This window comes from Schistocerca serialis, chromosome 2, assembly GCF_023864345.2.
Source record: "Schistocerca serialis cubense isolate TAMUIC-IGC-003099 chromosome 2, iqSchSeri2.2, whole genome shotgun sequence".
Classification (NCBI taxonomy): domain Eukaryota; kingdom Metazoa; phylum Arthropoda; class Insecta; order Orthoptera; family Acrididae; genus Schistocerca; species Schistocerca serialis.
This window is the reverse complement of record NC_064639.1, coordinates 879,896,923-879,905,305: the sequence shown is the minus strand read 5'-3', so window position 1 is coordinate 879,905,305 and position 8,383 is coordinate 879,896,923. Positions and strand designations below refer to the sequence as shown.

General features: G+C 44.2%; 1 non-coding gene across 1 annotated transcript; it reads left to right on the top strand.

Annotated features, from left to right (window-relative positions):
* The first annotated feature begins 7,444 nt into the window (after positions 1 to 7,444).
* Positions 7,445 to 7,630, top strand: LOC126458730 (U2 spliceosomal RNA). The gene has a single exon (XR_007585704.1). It is a non-coding gene; the product is annotated as a U2 spliceosomal RNA (small nuclear RNA).
* The last annotated feature ends 753 nt before the right edge of the window (positions 7,631 to 8,383 follow it).

The following is an 8,383-nucleotide window of genomic DNA, read 5'->3' as shown; positions in this document are numbered from 1 at the left end:
GAGCCGACCTCAGCAAGCAGGCTGGGCAGTAACGTTCTCCCCCATGTAAACAACCCATTGTGGCAGCGGAGTCCCCTGTCAGCAGTGTAGTGGTGAGGAACTGTCGTGTCAGTACTCTGGCTCTGACAGCGTATGGCTGCGGTGCCTCCGGGATTACTGCCAGCCCTGCCGCTGTGTGGCGTACGTCTCAGTCTGGGGGCGCACCACAGCACGCTGACTCTTAGTGGGCATGGTGTGGACAGTTGAAACAGCACTGTCAGCCCGGTATCGTGCCCATACAGAGCAGCTTGCAGCAGTACAGTTGACCCACACAGAGCGGTGACATGTCGGCAGCTAGGTGGTCCAGGCATGAAAGAAGGGTGCCAAGTAGGTGACCTGAAATGGATGGACGTTAGCTGGCAGCTAGCCCCATGGCTGGAAGGTGACAAGTCAGTAGCATTTGGACTTGAACGTGGCTGGCAGACCTGCAGCTGGTGGAGACAGCACCTAGGTGTTGGAGCTTTGTGACCCATTCCTCAAGGGTGGTTGGTTTAGACCTCCACTCATAGCTGGCTGCAAATGGTGAATGATGCTGCTTGTCTAAAAATGGGTGGCTTTTATGAGGTAGGTCCGTTATTGAAATTGTAAATATTTGGTTGGCTGTCATCCAGCAGTCGTATGCTGTTTCATTAATGGACGTATGTACAGTTGTGTCTGTGTAAGAGACAAATGAAAGTACAAATCCGAAGATTTCGTCAACACACGGAGCGTCTTGTCATTCGGCATGACAGTGTCAGACCACAAAATAGTGCTGCTACTTCCGCAACAGTCCGGCGCCTTGGGTTCACTGTCATCGATCATCCCCCATACCGTCCCGACTTCACCACATACGATTTTTATCTGTTTCCAAAACTTAAAACACACCTTCGAGGACTTAATTACGATAGTGCTGGAGCTGTGCAAACAGAGGTGAAGTTGTCGTTCCGTCAACAAAGTCATTCTATGGGACGCTATCAACAAACTGTTCTCTCATTTGGAGCAATGTATTCGTCGCCAGAGTGCCTGTATGGAGAAATACATATTTAGCCATGAAGAATAAAGAACGTTAATAACCTTTCGTTTATGGAAAAAAAGCTTTAGGAGGTTCACATGCTAGCCGGCCGGGGTGGCCGAGCGGTTCTAGGCTCTACAGTCTGGAACCGTGCGTCCACTACGGTCGCAGGTTCGAATCCTGCCTCGGGCATGGATGTGTATGAGGTCCTTAGGTTGGTTACGTTTAAGTGGTTCTAAGTTCTAGGGACTAATGACCTCAGAAATTAAGTTCCATAGTGCTCAAAGCCATTTGAACCATTTTTTTCACATGCTAACTACTGTCATAACAAAACCAGAAAGTTAATACGCCGATAGCAACAGACATCTTGGTGTCCTACTTGATGTGTATAAGGCACCGAGTTGTTGGAGCACGGCCCGCGTCTCGTGGTCGTGCGGTAGCGTTCTCGCTTCCCACGCCCGGGTTCCCGGGTTCGATTCCCGGCGGGGTCAGGGATTTTCTCTGCCTCGTGATGGCTGGGTGTTGTGTGCTGTCCTTAGGTTAGTTAGGTTTAAGTAGTTCTAAGTTCTAGGGGACTTATGACCACAGCAGTTGAGTCCCATAGTGCTCAGAGCCATTTGAACCATTTTTTTGTTGGAGCACGAAGTTTACCGTACGGTCTGCGTCGCTGGCTAGCATGCCACTAGTCGTCAGTTTAAACCCTATCATCCCCATCTATTTTTTATTTAATATTTATCGCTCTGGAAGGTTTCTGAAATAAGTTACGTTTGTAGTATCTGTGTATACTTCAATATAGGATGTTTTCGGAAATAGATGCACTCTCTGTGGAAGGGTTCCATTCTATTCTGGCTGTGAGTTTGTGTCGGTAATGAACATACCTTCCATTGGAAGTGTTGTATTTCATTGATGACTGTGCTTTGAGATTAGAGCTTCAGTGCGGTTACAACATGACATTGTGTCGTGGAGACACCCGGTACTTCAGAACACCTGCTTCTCTGTGGCTACAATTACACAACTTAAAAGTCGTCACCTGCTCGAAGAGGAACCGGAATACAAGCAGTACATGGTTTCAATGGTAGATACATTCGAGAGGCAATTAGGTTCCAAGCCAGAAGTAAGTCAACTTGCACGTGAGGTATCTATTAGTGTTTACGGGAACTACTGGTCATGGGCCAGCGAAATGGTTGAAAAGCATCGACCGAATCGCTAAGTACTACCGGTGTGATAACATGGTGTGTGTGGCAAACGTACGGTTTTACATGGATGGCGCAGTCAATCAATGAGGCGAAAACAGTGAAGTTCAAGAGCTGGGACAAATACCAGGCAAAACTAAAGAAAACGATCGGCGATGATCGGCAGAGAGCCCGCTTAGCAGAAAACTGAATAAGACGGCTCAGCGTCATGGGGAAAAGACACAGTCTTACATGGAGAATGTTTTAGCTCTATGTCACGTCGTGAATCCACATACGAACGGAGGCGACGAAAATCTCAAACTTTATGACAGGAGTCATAGAAGACACGTACCACGCTACAGTGGTAAAGGACGTCAAAACGGCAGAAGAAACCATCAAACCGCGCCAGCGAATCGCATAAATACAGCAGAGAGAGAAAGAGAGAGAGAGAGAGACAGAGACAGAGAAATTGGGGTGGGTTGCGGGGGGGGGGGGGGGTAGGGGAGAGGGGAGTGCCAGAGGGCATGGGTGCACGAGCGTGTGTGCCTCTATGGCAATTGTGGAAGACAGACATAGCTTCCTCTCTCACATGCTGGATAGTAACAGAAGAAGTACAACAGTATGTACCAACTAGAAATGTCGGTCATAACGCACAAGAGACAGCAGCAATAAATGTTGCCCCATAGGTGCGGAGGTAATGACGTAGAGAATTTGGAAGCAGATGTAAGCTTTCTGTAAAAATTGTCTAGAAATGAAAATATTAACTTTTTTTTCAGAAACCTTCTCTTCGTGTAACGTTTGCTTTAGGTATCGTATTCCACCGCTAAGTAATGTTAACTGTTGTCTGGCCCTGTGTTACGCATACGAACAGTGTCGTGAGACCAAAATTTTAACTTTTTGAAATACAGAATTTGAAATGATGGAAACTAATCTAATTAAGTGCCAAAAGTAACTGATTGTGTATTCAGTGAAAACTATTCAACTGAAACTCAATACTGAAGTATATTATGATAACATCGTGATGTGCAGTACAATTTCTGACTTAAAATGTCCACACAAATAAACTACTGCTGTACTCAGAAGAAAAATAACTGTTTGAGAATACCTGCACCATAGACCGTAAATTAATATGCTAGCTCAGCACAACACCATCTAAAGCTGAAGAATTCAAAGTGAGATCCACCCTGAAATAAAAGTAACTTACTTCACGTTCAGCATTTTGTATTGTTCTCGAAAGAAAATCGAAAATAGCAGATGCAGCAGCTGAACAGAAAATGACTACTGACAACATATTTTCTTTTCAAAACTTTATTAATAACGATGGCGATGGATTTTACTTCGAAGGAAGTCGTTCTTGAAAAATTAATCATTGATTATTGTCAAAAAAGCCTGTACAATATAAGAAGACCCTAAAAATTACGAAGTACTATCAATACATAAATTATAGATATTCAAACCAATTGCATTATATGTGACATAATAGAAATAAAGAGATCAAATTAACACTAATCATAAATGTTATTAGTTATCTAAGATCAAAGATTTCCTTCAAATTAATAGCTCAGACAAACAAATAATTCATTCTTGTGCACGTAATGGTTGCTTTGAAAAACGCCTTCAAAAGGTCTTCTCCTTCAATATAATCAATAACATTTGTTTACGAGACAGTTTTCACCTTGACAATAAAGTACTCCAGATAATTTCTCTCATATTCAGAAGTATCAAAACTCCTTCACTAAAAATACAACTGCTCGCTACTGTCCTTTAAATAAGAATGTCCCAGCGTTGAGCAACTGACGGGCGACCAAGCACACCAGAGATTACGTTTAAAGCTGAGTCAAGGATCTTATTCACTACCTGTTCAGTGCGCTCATTTATCTTTGTCCCAGTGCAGTAAAGTTGAAGTACTTACAATGGCAGAAAACATATGAAAACCTTAAAATATGTAGCGATCTTTCGCTCCCAGTCTCTATCACTGGGCGAACATACCATGAAAAATTGACGCCCGCCAACTCGTACATAAACCGTCGCTGGCAACCCAGCATCCAAACACCGCAGGTACAACCAACCACTCCACCACAGATAATGCCCCACAGATGAAAGAACATCTGGAGAAAGGAGAATACCACGCCGACTAGTTTCCATTGTGGATGCCGTTGACACGTCGAACACGATAGCAGAGAAAAGATGACGACGGTTGGTGACTGTTACGCCGCATGACGTCAACTGTCACAGCCGTCCTATTCACACCACTAAGTAGCCGACCTGCGGAACAAAGCCCATCCCCATACTCAAGACGAGGCCTCTCCTCAACACGCTGTAGCAGCTGTTGGCAGCTGCAGACTGGTATACCAGCTGCTCGCCCAGTCACTGGATTCTGGAAAACAAAGCGAGGCGACCATCTATGGAGGTAGGGCAGTCACAGATGAAAATATTCCATGGATGAAAGTTACAAAGATAACAGGAAATCTCATTGATGTACTCATCCTTGGTGAATGTGTCAAGGCGCTGGTAAGCCCAGCGGCTTCCTCGTCTGTAATGTCGAATGTTTATCGTCTTCAGCTAAAGAAGACTCTGTCCCACGATACAGAACCGATTTTGCTCAAAGTGTCGAACAGAAAATACGTCCAGCAGACAGAAGCAAGAATTGCAACAATAAATGTCGACGTCAGGCTACAGACATTCGAATTTGTCTTTTTAACAGAATGTGGCCATAATCTTAGTATTGAATAAGCCTATGCTGAGCCATTTTGTTTGTGTGGTTTGCATTCATTCAAGCACAAACATACATTCAGGGGCAAACTACACACTCTCCTTAACATATTATTATATTTACTGACTTATGACGCCCTTGGGGTTGATTTATGACCCCTGGGGTAACCTATCCTTCTGAGAAACCCCCACTCCTTTCCCACCTCCCCAACCCTCAGGGAAATCACTAACCCTCCCCCTCTCCCTCGCTGTTACAAGTCCACTTTGACATCAGATTAACTGACCAGTTAATTAAATAGATTAATTAATTACCTCCTCCCCTCCGAGGGAAACCTCAGCATTCGCCTCCCCTCTCCCACTCTGCTCCCCCCTACATCAGGAAATTCCTTCCTCTCCACCATAGGCTTTATCTGTGATGGAGTGGATGGATCTCACAATACAAAACTCAAATCATTGTCAACAAAATATTGTTCAATTCAATTTAAATCTCATTTATTTAATCAGTTTGTAGGAGCCTTGGCTAGAGCTCATATCTGCACACGAAGCCTTCACATGACGTAATAAATGTGAGCACCGAGGAGTGGAATCAAGTGCAGTGTATTTTCGATACTAAATACCACAGACTGCAGACCGGAAGTTGGAGTCCTTTAATACTCGATACCCAGGAAACCAACTCCACCTCCTCTCAAGAGGCTCCTTCCTTTTGTAACACCTCGGCTTCAAACCCACAGACGAAGATTATGTGCCTACCCACCAGAGGGACCTCTATTTGTTCTCATGACCCCTGAGCACAGCATCAGGTGGTGGCGTTCCTGCGATCGAGAAATTCCAGATTCGCTTCCTGTCTCTCTGGAATGTATACTTCCTGTTTCTCTGAATACATACCTGAACCAGTGTGTTCAAACATGTAGATGGAGATTTCCATCCCTCCTTAGAATATTACGCTCCTATTGGCTAATATTGGTGATAAAGTGAGAGCTGACGCAACTGAGATATCAAAAATGGAGGGAAATATGCATTTCCTTATCAAATTAATTGCTTAAAAATTTATAGGAGCCAAATAGACACTCACCACCACCATTTGATAATATTTCTTCATATTAAAAGATATTTACAACGTTTGAGAATAACATGCAAATATTTTGCAAATCAAGCAATTAAGGTGCAGTCACAAACAGACTTTAGCATTAAATATATCTGACGTACTGTACGCCCCGACGTTTGAGAACAGAAGTACCCTCCTCCACCACAACGTTTTCGCTAAACAGATTTGGCAAAAAAGCCTTCCGATTGCAAACACTTGCAGTCGTAAACTGTGCACCATCTGCCGACTACCAGAGAGCACCGCCTCCGCCGGTTGGGTGGGGTCCACACGTACATCGACCACGACAGCAGTTGCGCACAAATCTCTAGCCACAACAGTGGCTCAGAGGCTAGAGAATACGTCACTGTGACCGCACAGCAGTCAAGCAATCAATTTAAATTGGCGGAATAATCGTTCAGTGCAAACACATGCCATACTGAATGTTCTCACGCAGCATACTTCATTACTTTTGTCACCACACAACCACCACACTGGATGCTTTGCTATTCAGCCACCCAGACGGTGTTGAATAGCGGAGTAAGAGCAGAGAGGTTGGAGCATTCTTTGTAACTAACCAGTCGTCACAGGCTAAGCCGTCACTTCTACTTCGCCAATCCCCCGTGACTGCTCCTACTGCTGGTTGCAGCTGTAAGTAGGCTGTTTAGGCTTTTTTATTGGTAACGCCACCTTTGTATAAAAATCACTGGCTGTGCTGTGTGCAGTCTGTGGCTAGTTTGCATTGTTGTCTGCCATTGTAGTGTTGGGCAGCGGCAGCTGGATGTGAACAGCGCGTAGCGTTGCGCAGTTGGAGGTGAGCCGCCAGCAGTGGTGGATGTGGGGAGAGAGATCGCGGAGTTTTGTAATTTGTCATGAACTACTATATATATTATGACTATTAAGGTAAATACGTTGTTTGTTCTCTATTAAAATCTTTCATTTGCTAACTATGCCTATCAGTAGTTAGTGCCTTCCGTAGTTTGAATCTTTTATTTAGCTGGCAGTAGTGGCGCTCGCTGTATTGCAGTAGTTCCAGAACGAAGATTTTTTTGAGGTAAGTAATTTCTGAAAGGTATAGTTTAATGTTACTCAGGGCCATTCTTTTGCAGGGACCTTTGATAGTCAGATTGCGTTGTGTGTCAGTTTAAGCACAGCCGTGCATAATTGTTCAAAGGGGACGTTTCACAGCATACTGAGAGACAGTCAGGTAGGGCTTGGGTGTTTAGCTATAGCTACGGTTCCACGCCTGACATAGACTCTTCCAAGTTTAAAATATCCACTTCACTCAATCTGAGACATGGATGATGTTGTCCATCCACCTCGAATTTCTCACTTAAAATGTAGATTCCCCCCTTTTTATACTATTTCCCAAGACAGAAGAAACCGGAGCATACAGACGTTTTCACACCACTACTTGTGAAAATCCTGTACAACAGCATGGCATAGGCTATATTTCCTGTAACTATTCTCCACATCAGGTAAACGAAAGAATCTGTTCTTATCAGCGTAATATCTGTTATGGCCTTCATCACTGGACTAGAAGATTAAACTCCCTTTTGGCTCATGACAGGGAGCTAAGAGCATGTTCTACCTCTGTCAGACGATGCCTCCTCACTTTTGAACTTTGTTCAAGTAGCTGTATGCCTTCGTCACCTACGAAGGCTCTTAAGGTAGCATCACAGAGGCGTTGTAAATATTAGGTTTATACAACGTATCCCGTTATATATTCGGTAATATAACTGATTCTGTTACGATGGTCATCTCTTCCTGTGTGGGTGGGAGCTGAAGTTTCGTTAAAAGATTTCGCCCCCAACCAAAATGTAGAGTCTTGTACTGCAAGGAGGCAACGGAGAGAAAGTTCTTAAGTTGGCCAGTATCCTGTTTCTACAATACAAACGCACACCTGGATTAATACGGTTCTTCATTTACTTGAACTGGAACATTTACTCAACTTGAATAGCGTCCTTGTTTTGTGGTAAAAGCTCATCAGTGATAGTTCTCTTGCAGACTGATGTAATGTCTCACTGATAGTAAAGTACAGTTGTGGTGAGGTAAACTTGTCTTGCTATAGTCACTAATCTGGTCTCTATGCACTATCGTAGCCTGTGACGAACTAAACCCGCTCTGCAACTGTACTGGCAGACGCCAAACTCGATGACTGAGTGAGTGAGGCTCTCCAGTCAGCGAGGACCGCCTACATGCATGCCGTCGAAAGGGAGTTGGTGGCTTGTTGCTTGTAGATGTGTCTCTGGTCTCTCTTGTGATAGGCATGCTTGCTCTAGCGCCTACTAATCGATGTTTGCGCTTCATCTTTGACAATCGGTGTGTTGGTGACAGCTTATGCGAGCATAGAAGAAACGCCTGTTTACTGTTCCAACTTGAGAACCA